At 45.2% G+C, this 14,301-nt stretch overlaps 1 protein-coding gene across 1 annotated transcript in view; it reads right to left on the bottom strand.

The window, feature by feature from the left end:
* Nucleotides 1-14,301, bottom strand: part of LOC119967677 (pecanex-like protein 2) — a 332,932-nt gene that overhangs the window by 304,667 nt on the left and 13,964 nt on the right. The window lies entirely within an intron of this gene.

Here is a 14,301-nt window from a genome sequence, read left to right as displayed (position 1 = left end):
CATTCTCTTATCTATATTTAACGGCACTGGTTCTGTAGCCTTTCATACTTCACAAAAATCCATCAATCTCTGTATTGAAATTGAAGTATTAAGAACTAGATTACCAACTGGATTTGAACTTCATTACATAAATTTGAAAGTTGAACTGCCGACATGTAATCATACAGAGATTTAATTTTCATGGAGTGGAAAACATGTGAATTAAACTGAGGAAGGAACCTCACGCTACACATGAACTTTGTTTCTCTCTCCATTCTCTCTTCACAGATCTCCCCTGACGTGCTGAGTGTTTCCTGCATTTTGTTCTTTGTTTCAGATCCCCAGCATCCAGAGTAATTTGTTTATTGAGCTTTAATCAATCTCTCCACAGCAATACCTTGCTCTGACCTCTTTCTCTTCAGCCCAAATATAAAAAAAACTGCTGGATTTCCCCCTTGAAAATCTGACCAGTAAATGGACAGTGAGTTACTGAGCCACTCAGACCAGATGCAATCCCCGCCATGTGCTGAGTTAGCTAATGCCAGCAAGAAACATTACAGTTGATCTTGATATTGCAGGGAGGGTAGGGAGGGGAATTGTACACATATTAAGTCAGGTTTGAAAGTTAGCCATTTTCTCAAAAAGGACTGGAATACAAAAGTGAGGAGGCGATGTTGTAGTTGTACAGTGCCTTGTCAGACCTGCTCCGCACTCAGTTTGGGCTCCATACTTCAAGAAGGATATATTGGAAGCATTATGCCGTATTCATGGGATAGATTAAAGACTTAAAAATTGAGGTTATTTACTTGAGGGGGTGATGTAATTGAGGGGCAGAATTTGTCAATGTTTTTGAAAGTGTTGCTTCAGGGGGAAGTGTTGCCCGCCAGCTGCATGCCGGAATTTATTTATTTTTATCGCCATAAGCACATAAGCACAGAATTTAAAACAAGAACATTAACAACAACAGAGGCATACATGACATAGACAACAACAACATAGACGTACAGAAATTACGCTATGCTTCTAACAAGTCTTCTAAAATTCACTATATTTTCAGCATTCACAAGATCAGGCAAAGCATTGCAGTTATCAACAATTCTATGCAGAATTTTGTTTTTATGAATATCAAGACATGAACCAAATTTCTGTAGTTTGTACTGATGACCACACAAAGTGCTGTCATTGCGAGTAAACAATCTTTCAGGCTGATCAGTTTATAAACTTCAAAAATTAACCTTCTCTTTTCTGTAGATTGTAATCCGAGAATTCTGAAACACTCCACACAAAGTATTCCCTTCATGCCTTTCATTTTCCTGGTAACACATCTTTGCACTCTCTCGATAAGCTGTCTATCTCTCAAAGTGTGGATTCCAAACTATGAATGCATAATCCAGATGTGGGCGTACCAATGGAATTTAAGATAAAAACTAACGGGGGAACTTTGGTGGCGATATGTAGAAGGAGGTCACATGTAAGGTATCGCCCATTAGAGTCGTTGGCTTTTGGCCCTTTTCACCCGGTTCCCATTACTAGGCAGATTCATCACAGTTAAGAGCCTTTTGTAAGAGGATGTCAAAAAACCCAAGAAGGAATATTGAGAAGAAAGGTGTGAGCAGTAACCCTCCTGAGGAGCTGAGCAAGGGATGCGGAGTCCAGTGAGATCAAAGATGGCAGAGGAAAGCTCGTCGGGTGGGGCCGCACCTATTACGGTGTATAAGATAATGGTGATCGAATTTTGAAAGGCAATTCAGCAATCATTTTGAAAGGAATAGGAGGGAGATGATGGAGACCATCAACATAGTATGTTTTCACAGCTGTCAGATGGAGGAGAGGGTCCTGAAGTGGGCCAAGGAGAATTGGGAGATGTGGTGGGAAGGCAGCAGTATTTGTATATCTATCAGGATGTCGTGGCAGAATTGGCCACGAGGCTTGTGGTCTTTAACAGAACGAGGTCAGCGATTTATAAGAGTGCCGTTCATTTTGACGTGGTGTATCTGGTGATGTCGAGAGTAATTCATAATTCCCAAGACCATTTCTTTGAGTCGGCAGAGGAAGTGAAGCCTTTATTAAAGACCGAGGACTTGGGCTTGACTGTGGGGGTTTGAATGGGACTTTGCTGGTGGTTGGGATGGATTTGTATGGGGACATTGTTGGAAAGATAGAACATAGAACAGTACAGCACAGTACAGGCCCTTAAACCCACGATGTTGTGCCGACCATTTATCCTAATCTAAGATCAACCTAACCTGCACCCCTTCAATTCACTGCTGTCCATGTGCCTGTCCAAGAGTTGCTTAAATGTCCCTAATGACACTGACACCACCACCTCTGCTGGTAGTGCATTCCACGTACCCACCACTCTCTGTGTAAAGAACCTACCTCTGGCATCTCCCCTGTACCTTCTTCCAATCACCTTAAAATTATGTCCCCTCATGACAGCCATTTCCACCCTGGGGAAAAGTCTCTGGCTATCCATGCCTCTCATCACGTTGTACACCTCTCTCAAGTCACCTCTCTTCCTTCTTCGTTCCAGTGAGAAAAGCCCGAGCTCCCTCAACCTTTCTTCATAAGACATACCACTCAGTCCAGGCAGCATCCTGGTAAATCTCTTCTGCACCCTTTCCAAAGCATCCACATCCTTCCCATAATGAGGCGATCAGAACTGGACACAATATTCCAAGTGTGATCTAACTAGGATTTTATAAAGCTGCAGCAAAACCTCGCGGCTCTGAAACTCAATCCCCCTGTTAATGAAAGTCAACACACCATACACCTTCTTAACAACCCTATCAACCTGGGTGACAACTTTGAGGAATCTATGTACATGGACCCCAAAATCCCTCTGTTCCTCCACACTTCAAAGAATCCTGCCTTTAACCCTGTATTCAGCATTCAAATTCGACCTTCCAAAATGAATCACTTCACATTTATCAAGATTGAACTTCACCTGCCACTAGCGATTGCGTTCAGGCGGCGAAGAATTGGAAGGGGATCCGGAGAGGAGACAGAGAGCACAGAGTTTCCCTCTATGCAAATGACCTGCGCCTCGAAATCTGGGACCCACAAAGCAGCATGGAGGGAATCATGAAGCTCCTGAAAGAGTTGGAGCCTTCTTGGGCTACAAACTTAACCTGAGCAAAAGGCAGATCTTCCCAGTGAACCCGTAAGTGGGAGGGGCAGCCAATTAAACAAGCCCAACACAAATTTCCCTACCTGGGTGTCCAAATCGCTCATGACTGGACATGGATCCACAAATGAAACCTGACCAGTCTGGTGGAAGAAGTGAAAAAGGACCGGCAGAGGTGAGACTCACTCCCACTCTCCCTGACAGGGAGACGATCAAGATGAACGTACTGCCCAGGTTCTTCTTCCTGCTCAGATCCAGCCCGATCTACATCCCCAAGGCCTTCTTCAACTCATTAGAAAAAATGATCATGGTGTTTGTATGGTGGGGGTGGAAGAACCTTAGGATCCCCAAAAAAGTACTGCAGAGAACAAGAACCATGGGGGGGGCATAGCCCTTCCAAACCTGCAGTATTACCACTGTGCTGCAACTGCGGAAAGGGTAAAGGGGTGGATGAAGGAGCCAGAAGCCAAGTGGGAGCGAATGGAGAAACCTGCACGGGGACCTCTCTTCGAGCCTTGGCCATGGCTGCGCTCCCATCCCCACCAAACAAACAAACACTCAAGAAGCCCGTAAGAAGTCTTACAACACCAGGTTAAAGTCTAACAGGTTTGTTTCAAATCACTAGCTTTCGGAGCACTGCCCCTTCCTCAGGTGAATGAAGAGAATCCTGCTCAGCTAGCGATCAGCAGCACCACCCAAAGCTGCGGACTGGCAGGCCGACCTATCAAAATTTCTCCAGATGGGAGAAAATTTAATTCGCCTTCTGGGAGTCGGAAGAGGGCTTCCACCAAAGATAGGAGTCATTGATACAGTTGTTCCAAGACCTGTTTGTAGCCAACAACCAAAGGAAGGGACAGGGAAGCCACGGTACAACAACAACTACAAACGAAGAGGGGGGTGGGACATAAAGAGACATGGAGCCCAACCATGCCCGGCAAATGACACAAAACACGGTGTCACGCCAACCAAACAAAATCAGGACATAAAAATTGATGGGGGAAGAGGGCATGGCACAAGACCAGAAGGGGAGGGTGGGTCAGGAAAAAAAGGGGAGAGGGAGGCAGCGGACCCAGCTAGAAATGAACACCTACTGGAGAAAGTAAAATAAGAAGCCATAACCATTGTAAATAATAAAAGTCAACTGTTGTAAATAATGAAAGGCGATCAATGTACATCACTTTTTTCTTCTTTTGCTCTTGATGTGTGGTCACGCTTGTCTTTGTTTTGTACAATATGAAAAATCCTGAATAAAAACATATTTTTTACAAAGCTAAGAGGTGGATCTCACAAAGTTATGTTGGTGGGGTGGACTCTGCCAACAGCCTCAGCTCCTGACAGATCAAGGATACTGCAATCTAAAAAAAACAACAAAATGACCGACCATCCCCCCCCCCCCCCCCTCCCCCCCAACATGGACATCATGGAATCATAGAATTTACAGTGCCGAAGGAGGCCATTCGGCCCATCGAGTCTGCACTGGCCCTTGGAAAGAGCACCCCACTTGAGCCCACACCTCCACACCATCCCTGTAAGCCCACCTCACCTTTTTGGACACTAAGGGCAATTTATCATGGCCAATCCACCTAACCTACACATCTTTGGACTGTGGGAGGAAACCAGAGCACCCGGAAGAAACCCACACAGACACGGGGAGAACGTGCAGTCCACACAGTGACCCAAGCCGGGAACCGAACCTGGGAACCTGGAACTGTGAAGCAACTGTGCTAACCACTGTGCTACCATGCTGCCTCTGGGGTGTCCTCCTCTGGCGTGCCCTCTTCCCCCATCAGTTTTTAATGTCCTGATGGGATACCAGCCCAGGGGGCAGTGCCAGGGTACTACCAAGGCATAACCCTCTCAGCCCTGTACTTACAGAACCCTTCTGGGTTCTGTGCACCAGTTCTCTGATTTACAAAACCCTGTTGGTGAGAAATTCCCTACAAGGGGCAATGATACAGCAGGGGGGGCACACTAAGTAGATGTAATTGTATGCTAATGTGGTTCCCAACTTTTAATGGAGGGAACCCCATTACGTCATTGGCGGAGGCAATGACAACCTCAATGGAAAAGCCTGCCAGCGTAAAAGCCATTTTGATATTCCCGCTGCATTCTCCGAACGGCACGTAAATGTTCAATAGCACAACTGGCATCCCCTCCAACACCTCTCTCATTATCACGTACCTCCCACCCGGGTCCTTCACTTCCTTGGCACCTACAATCCCCATCCTTTTGCTCAATGGGATGGCCACACCCCTGCGACTTTGAATCAAATCCTGAGTGAAATACCCGACCCACCCATCCCTTTCTCTACCTGACCTGATCCTTCACTGGGAGGTGCAACGCCTGCAAAAAAGACCACCCCTGCCTTCAAGCTCCTCGTGTGTGAAGACCCGGGATCTCTTCATCGGCACGTCAGTCCCGTATATTACATGTTACGAACCTTACTGGATGCCTGCGCCTCCATTCCCCTCTACTGTCCGCCATCCTCCCCTTCTTTAATTTCACTCTGAACCCTGAAACTAAGATGGCCCTCTTCCCCGCCCATGATCCTGCTCATTCTCCATCACTGCCACGTCGCACCCACCCCCCCTTCCCCCCAACTTTGCCCACCCCCCCCCTCCCCCTCCGGCCCACCTCACTTCCTTTCACCAGCATTACTGCCAGCATGGCAGCTCCTGCCTGAAGGCTCCTCCCATATACCCCTCCTCCCTCCTTTCTCTCTTTGGTCTATGCAAACGGCTCCTGGTGGAACCCACCCTCCCCCACACAAGCAAAGCCAAAACCACAGGCCAACCCTCTAAAAGAAAAACATCACGAAGGGCGGGAGAGGGAGGGGTAGTTGTACCCTTACAAAACTTGTTGACCGTAGCAAATAATCTCAACGGCAAAATCACCCCCCATAATACCCGCATCTTCCAATCTCTGTTCTTCCAGCTCCTCTGTCTCCCATTAACATTCAGTTCATCCTGCCTAAGCCAAGGCTAAGCCCCCGCCTCCTCCCCGCCCCGCTGTCAGAGCTTTTGTGAACAAGGTCAGTTTTAATATCGTCTATTTCTGGTGATAGGTGGTGTGTCTGTGAGGTGGTCCCTCTCGGGAGGGTTTCTTTAGTTGTCGTGTTCTGCACAGGACTGGATGGGCGTAGCTGCTAGTGATGGTAGTGTTGGAGTTTGGGCCTGGTGGCACAGAAAACAGATATTGATATTTTTTGTCATTTGAGTGGCCGAATACTTTCTTTTCTGGATGGTCTCAGTTGTTGGGTGGTTCCACAATTCCAGAGAGGAGATGGTGGCGGGCCAGTCCTCCCTTGCGCCCTCCCTCCCCCCCCCCTCCCCACCCATGATGGAGAGGGACATTTACAGCAGTGAAATTGATGGAGAAGGAAATTGTAGCAGTGAAATTGATGGAGAAGGAAATTGTAGCAGTAAAATTGATGGAGAAGGAAATTGTAGCAGTGAAAATGATGGAGAAGGAAATTGTAGCAGTGAAAATGATGGAGAAGGAAATTGTAGCGGAAATTGTAGCAGTGAAATTGATGGAGATAGAAATTGTAGCAGTGAAATTGATGGAGAAGGAAATTGTAGCAGTGAAATTGATGGAGAAGGAAATTGTAGCAGTAACATTGATGGAGAAGGAAATTGTAGCAGTGAAAATGATGGAGAAGGAAATTGTAGCTGTGAAATTGATGGAGATAGAAATTGTAGCAGTGAAATTGATGGAGAAGGAAATTGTAGCAGTGAAACTGATGGAGAAGGAAATTGTAGCAGCAACATTGATGGAGAAGAAAATTGTAGCAGTGAAAATGATGGAGAAGGAAATTACAGCAGTGAAATTGTTGGAAACAGAAATTACAGCAGTGACATTGATGGAGGAGGAAATTACAGCATTGAAATTGAAGGAAAATGAAATTACAGCAGGGAAACTGGTGTCGACGGAAAATCCAGCAGCACAATGGATGGAGGAAGATTTATAGCAGTAAAATTGATGGAGGAGGAAATTATAGGAGTGAAATTGATGGAACGGAAATAACGGCATTTTTTTGGAAAAATTATTTATTGAGGCATTTATATATTTCTACAATAAACACAATCACAAAACAAAACAAGCCAACAGGGCTGCAAATAACCAACTTAACTACATACCTAACACCCCACCATCCCGCCCCCCACTCTCCAGCTCACCCACCTCCCCATTTTAAATCCCCCTCCCACTGCTGATATCTTAACTATTTTCGAAGTTGTCCATGAACGGCTGCCACCTCCGGACAAACCTTCCACAGACCCTCTCAAGGCGAACTATATTTTTTCTAGCCTGAGAAACTCTGCCAGGTCACTCACCCACACCCCTGGTTTTGGGGCCCCCAAGTCCCTCCATTCTAATAATATCCGTCTACCAGGGAGGCAAAGGCCAAGACATCAACCTCCGTTGCCCCCTGGACTCCGCGTATTACGGCAGTGAAATTGATGGGAGGAGGAAATTATAGAAGTGAAATTGATGGAGAGAGAAATTACAAGTGAAATTGATGAAGGGAAATTATAGCAGTGAAATTGATGAAGAAAGAAATTACAGCAGTGAAATTGATGGTGAGGGAAATTACAGCAGTGAAACTGATGAAGAAAGAAATTACAGCAGTGAAATTGATGGAGAGGGAAATTACAGCAGTGAAATTGATGGTGAGGGAAATTACAGCAGTGAAATTGATGGTGAAGCAATTTACGGTGGTAAAATTAATTGAGAAAGAAATTACACCAATGAATTTAGTGGAAGGGGGAATTACAGCAGTGAAATTGATGGATATGGAAATTATAGTAGGTAAGGTGGAGAAGGAAATCATAGCAGTAAAATTAATGGAGACAGAAATTACAGCAGGGAAATTGATGAAGGAGGAAATTACACAAGCATTTGAACCACTGGCTGTTATATATTTTTTTTTAATTGTGAGCACAGAAATCAAAAATATGCTTTCAGTTTTTCCACCTTTGTGGTATCAGCGAACAACTTGTTTAATCATTTAGTCCTCTGTGAACATTCTCCTACGGCTATATTTCTTATTGGTCTTCCTTCAGCTGGAAGTTTATAAATTAAAATAGTGGTTAACTGATCAGATTTATTATACATAAATGTTCAGCACAGAAGTAGGTCTGTCAGCCCAGCAGGGCACAAACCACCTCCCACCATACTTCATCCAACCCTATTCATTAATATTTATTTTCCTTTCTCCTTCATATCTTTGTCAGTTTTTCCTCATATGCATCTGTGCTATTTGCCTCAACTATCTCCTTTTGGTATCAAGTTCCACATTGCCACCACTCTCTGGGTGCAAAGGCGTCCTGGGATTTATTAGTGACTGGGGTTTATTTCTGGCCCCTAATTTTGATCTTCCCCACAATGGGAACATTTACATCTAGCATCATTTCATAATTGTTAAGGTAATATCTCAGTCTTCACTTTGCTGGAGGAAAGATCCCTATCCTGTTCACACTTTTCCGATAGCCATAACTTCTCAGTTCTGCAAAAACAATTGATTTTGTACACGATTAATTAAGCTTCTTGTGATCTTGCTTTTTCCATACATTTTCCTGAATGGTAATAATTGAGACAGAAGTGATACAAGGATCATTTGGCTCAAATTGTAGATGTCGGTGTTTATCCTACACAAGCAAAAAGTGCTAATCACATTTAGAACATAGAACATTACAGCGCAGTCCAGGACCTTTGGCCCGCGACCTGTGAAACCAATCTAAACCCCATCTACACTATTCCATTATCATCCATATGTTTATCCAATGACCATTTAAATGCCCTTAATGTTGGCGAGTCCGGTACTGTTGCAGGCAGGGCATTCCATGCCCTTACTACTCTCTGAGTAAAAAACCCTACCTCTGACATCTGTCCTATATCTACCCTCAATTTAAAGCTATGTCCCCTCGTGCTAGCCATCACCATCCAAGGAAAAAAGCTCTCATTGTCCACCCTATCTAATCCTCTGATCATCTTGTCTGCCTCAATTAAGTCACACCTCTTAACCTTCTTCTCCGCATTCAGATTTTTTCTCCCAAAATGAATCACCTCGCACTTATCAAGGTCAAATTCCATCTGCCATTTTTCGGCCCAGCTCTGCATCCTATCAATGTCTCTTTGCAGCCTACAACAGCCCTCCACCTCATCCACTACTCCACCAATCTTGGTGTCATCAGCAAATTTACTGATCCACCCTTCAGCCCCCTCCTCCAAGTCATTGATAAAAATCACAAATAGCAGAGGACCCAGCACTGATCCCTGTGGTACACCGCTGGTAACTGGTCTCCAGTCCGAAAATTTTCCATCCACCACCACCCTCTGTCTTTTATGTGATAGCCAGTTACTTATCCAATTGGCCAAATTTCCCTCTATCCCACATCTCCTTACTTTCTTCATGAGCCGACCATGGGGAACCTTATCAAACACCTTACTAAAATCCATGTATACGACGTCAACTGCTCTACCTTCATCTACACACTTAGTTATCTCCTCAAAGAATTCAATCAAATTTGTGAGGCAAGACTTACCCTTCACGAATCCGTGTTGACTATCCCAGATTAAGCTGCATCTTTCCAAATGGTCATAAATCCTATCCTTCAGGACCTTTTCCATTAACTTACCGACCACTGAAGTAAGACTAACTGGCCTATAATTACCAGGGTCATTCCTATTCCCTTTCTTGAACAGAGGAACAACATTCGCCACTCTCCAGTCCTCTGGTACTATCCCCGTGGACAGTGAGGACCCAAAGATCAAAGCCAAAGGCTCTGCAATCTCATCCCTTACCTCCCAAGGAATCCTTGGATATTTCCCATCTGGCCCAGGGAACTTATCGACCCTCAGGTTTTTCAAAATTGCTAATACATCCTTCCTCAGAACATCTACCTCCTCTAGCCTACCCGCCTGTATCACACTCTCATCCTCAAAAACATGGCCCCTCTCCTTGGTGAACACTGAAGAAAAGTATTCATTCAACGCCTCTATTTCTTCTGACTCCATGCACAAGTTCCCACTACTGTCCTTGACCGGCCCTACCCTCACCCTGGTCATTCTTTTATTTCTCACATAAGAGTAAAAAGCCTTGGGGTTTTCCATGATCCGACCCGCCAAGGACTGGTCATGCCCCCTCCTAGCTCTCCTAAGCCCTTTTTTTCACTCATTCCTTGCAACCCTCAAGCGACCCAACTGAACCTTGTTTTCTCATTCTTACATACGCTTACTTTTTCCTCTTGACAAGACATTCAACCTCTTTTGTGAACCATGGTTCCCTCACATGGTCATTTCCTCCCTGACGGGGACATACCTATCAAGGACTCGCAGTATTTGTTCCTTGAACAAGCTTCACTTTTCATTTGTGCCTTTCGCTGACAGTTTCTGTTCCCATCTTATGCTCCCTATTTCTTGCCTAACCACATCATAATTACCCCTCCACCAATTATAAACCTCGCCCTGCCATATGGCCCTATCCCTCTCCATTGCAATAGTGAAAGACACTGAATTGTGGTCACTATCTTCAAAGTGCTCTCCCACAAACAAATCTAACACTTGGCCCGTTCATTACCCAGTACCAAATCCAATGTGCCCCGCCCCCCCCTCTTGTCGGTCTATCCACATATTGCGTCAGGAAACCCTCCTGCACATACTGTACAAAAACTGCCCCATCCGAACTGTTCGACCTATAGAGGTTCCAATCAATATTTGGAAAGTTAGTCACCCATGACAACGACCTTGAGACCTCCACACCTATCCAAAGTCTGTTTTGCAATTTCTTCCTCTACATCTCTATTACTATTTGGGGGCCTATAGAAAACTCCTAACAATGTGACCGCTCCTTTCCTATTTCTAACTTCGGCCCATATTACCTCAGTAGGCAGTTCCCCTTCGAACTGCCTTTCTGCAGCCGTTAAACTATCCTTGATTAACAATGCTACTCCTCCACCTCTTTTACCACCTTCCCTACTCTTACTGAAACGTCTATATCCCGGAAATTCCAACAACCATTCCTGTCCCTGTTCTAACCATGTCTCCGTAATGGCCACAACATCGTAGTCCCAAGTACGAATCCACGCTCCAAGTTCACCTACCTTATTCCGGATGCTCCTTGCATTGAAGTAGACACACTTCAACCCACCTTTCTGTCTGCCGGTACACTCCTGCGACCTTGATACCCTCCTCAGTACCTCACTACTCTCAACACTGGCTTCTGGAATACAGCTCGTTTTCCCATCCCCCTGACAAATTAGTTTAAAACCCCCCCCCCCCCCCCCCCCCCCCCCCCGAGAGCCGTAGCAAATTTCCCGCCCAGGATTTGGTGCCCCTCTGATTCAGGTGCAAACCGTCCTGCCTGAACAGGTCCCACTTTCCCCAGAATGTGCTCCAATTATCCACGTACCTGAAACCCTCCCTCCTACACCATCCTTGCAGCCACGTGTTTATCTGCACTCTCACCTCACAAGAATGTGGCACCGGCAACAAACCAGAGATGACAACATGGTTTGTCCTGGCTCTCAGCTTCCACCCTAGCTCCTTAAATTCCTGTTTTAAATCCTCGTCCCTTCTCTTTCCTATGTCATTGGCACCGATGTGTACCATGACTTGTGACTGTTTGCTGAAACAAAACTGGCCCTGGACAGCACACTGACATCAGGGGGAGGCAGTCCACTCCGCTGAGCTCCGGACCTATGCACTGTTTGATCCAGCATGCATGCGCGGGATGGCTGGCAATCTTAAAAGTCCGTAGCGGCCTGCATTTTTTAAAGCTGGTCACGGCCGTTGGGCGTTCCTCCCACGATCGGGAACGCCATGAACGAGCGCCGCGGCCCCCCGCGATCCACCCGCAGGTTGCGATTCAGAGTTTGAAATCCCTGCAACAGAACACCACGACCGGCAAGTTCCTCTCCAAGCCACACGCATCCTGACTTGGAACTATATCACCATTCCTTCACTATCATCGGGTCAATATTAGGGCAGCACGGTAGCACAAGTGGATAGCACTGTGGCTTCACAGCGCCAGAGTGCCAGGTTCGATTCCGCGCTGGGTCACTGTCTGTGTCTAGTCTGCACGCTCTCCCCGTGTCTGTGTGGGTTTCTTCCGGGTGCTTCGGTTACCTCCCACAGTCCAAAGACGTGCAGGTTAGGTGGATTGGCCATGATAAATTGCCCTTAATGACCAAAAATGTTAGGCGGGGTTATTGGGTTGAAGTGAGGGCTTAAGTGGGTCGGTGCAGATTCGATGGGCCGAATGGCCTCTTTCTGCACTGTATGTCCTATAAAATCGATAAATATTCTGGGAATCCTTTCATCACAGCCTTGTGGGTGTACCTATGCCACACGGGTTGCAGCAGTTTAAGAAGGCAGCTCACCTCCACTTTCTCAAAGACAATTAAGGACAGACAATAAATGTGGCCAGGCCAGCGACACCAACATTCCATCAAAGATTTTTTTTAAAATAGGGATACACCAGGGCTTGTGAACAAAGGTTTCGTCAAAGAATTTAAGGGGCACATAAAGGACAAAAGAGATTTGAGAGGCGAAGCGGTTTCGTGAGTGAATTCCGGAATTTAAGACTCAAGGCCGCCGTGGTGCAGCACTTAAAATCACAGATTTCAAGAGCCAATAGTTAGAGATGTTTGGGTATCTTGGTGGGCTGGAGAACAAAATTAGGGAGAGGTAAGGACATGGAGGGTGTTGAAAACAAGGCTGAGAATTTGAAAAAAAAAATGATTGCATTGTTCAACTGGAAGCCAATATAGATTAGAGAGTACAAGGATGATGGGTAAATGGAACTTGGGAGTGTGTTGGGACACATGTAAAATTTTGGATGACCTAAACTTTAAGTCCAGTAGAAGATGGGAGGTCAGCAAGAAGTACACTGGAATAGTCAAGGCTGGAAATAACAAAAGTATGAATTAGGATTTCACCAGCAGATGAGTGAAACAGGATTAAAGTTAGACAATAGAATATTAAAAGTGGAAATAGGTGGCCTTTGTGATGGCCTGTATATGTGGTCAGAAGCTTATCTGACTAAAAATGGCACCATGGCTGCTTAGCCAAACTTTGTAAGTTTGGGTCATATGCCTAGAAATTCTTTCAATTTGCCTATTTTTATTTAAAATGGGGAGGGGTGAGGTTGTTGTTGTCAATTCTATAATAAGCTATTAGGTGGAGAACCAGTGATGGATGATGTCTCATAAGAAACCACAGACGTTATGCAAGTCACCAAATTAAATGTATCGTTCTCTTGATTGATTATAGAGTGTTACAAATCTACCATCCTAATCACCCAAGACGTATTGAGGGTCACAACGATGAAAGAGAATTGAAAGAGAAAAGCCCTGAATATTTTTTGCATTATTGCAATAGAATCAACTCAATTTCCATACAATCAACTTTATTTTTTTTAAATAACTTTATTTGGAGCAGTTTACAATTTGTCCCATGCAGTGTCTTTAAATCTCCTTGATAAACTGCATCTATCAACTGGCATCACAGAGGTTAGCACGGTTGATTCACAGTGCCAGGGACCCAGGTTTGATTCCTGACTTGGGTCACTGTCTGTGTGAAGTCTGCACGTTCTCCCTGTGTCTGCGTGGGTTTCCTCCGGGTGCTCCAGTTTCCTCCCACAAATCCCGAAAGACGCGCTGTTAGATGATTTGGACATTCTGAATTCTCCCTCAGTGCACCCGAACAGGCGCGGGAGTGTGGCAACAAAGGGATTTTCACAGTAACTCAATTGCAATGTTAATGCAAGCCTACTTATGACACTAATAAAAGATTATAAAAAAAGATCATTTGAAAATTAGTCCTTAAATATTATTCTTCAACCTGATTTACTTGAAGTAGACAAGAGGAACCTGCACAACTTGCTTTTCAATTCAGAGTCCTGACTTTTGGAATGACTATTTCTTAAAGATGTTTGTCATTCAGGGCAACATGTTGGGGCAGTGGTTTGCACCGCTGCCTCACGACGCCAAGGACCCAGGTTCGATCCTGGCCTCAGGCCACCGCCCACATGGCGTCCGCACACCCTCCCCTCGTCTGCACCGGTCTCACCCCCACAACACAAAGATGTGCTTGGTATGTGGATTGGCCACACTAAATTGCCCCTTAATTGGAAAAAATGAATGGGTACTCTAAATTTATAAAAGAAAACAAATCCAAATAACCATGGCAGATGG

The sequence above is a fragment of the Scyliorhinus canicula genome, chromosome 6 (genome assembly GCF_902713615.1).
Source record: "Scyliorhinus canicula chromosome 6, sScyCan1.1, whole genome shotgun sequence".
Lineage (NCBI taxonomy): Eukaryota > Metazoa > Chordata > Chondrichthyes > Carcharhiniformes > Scyliorhinidae > Scyliorhinus > Scyliorhinus canicula.
This window is presented reverse-complemented; position numbering and strand designations above follow the sequence as displayed.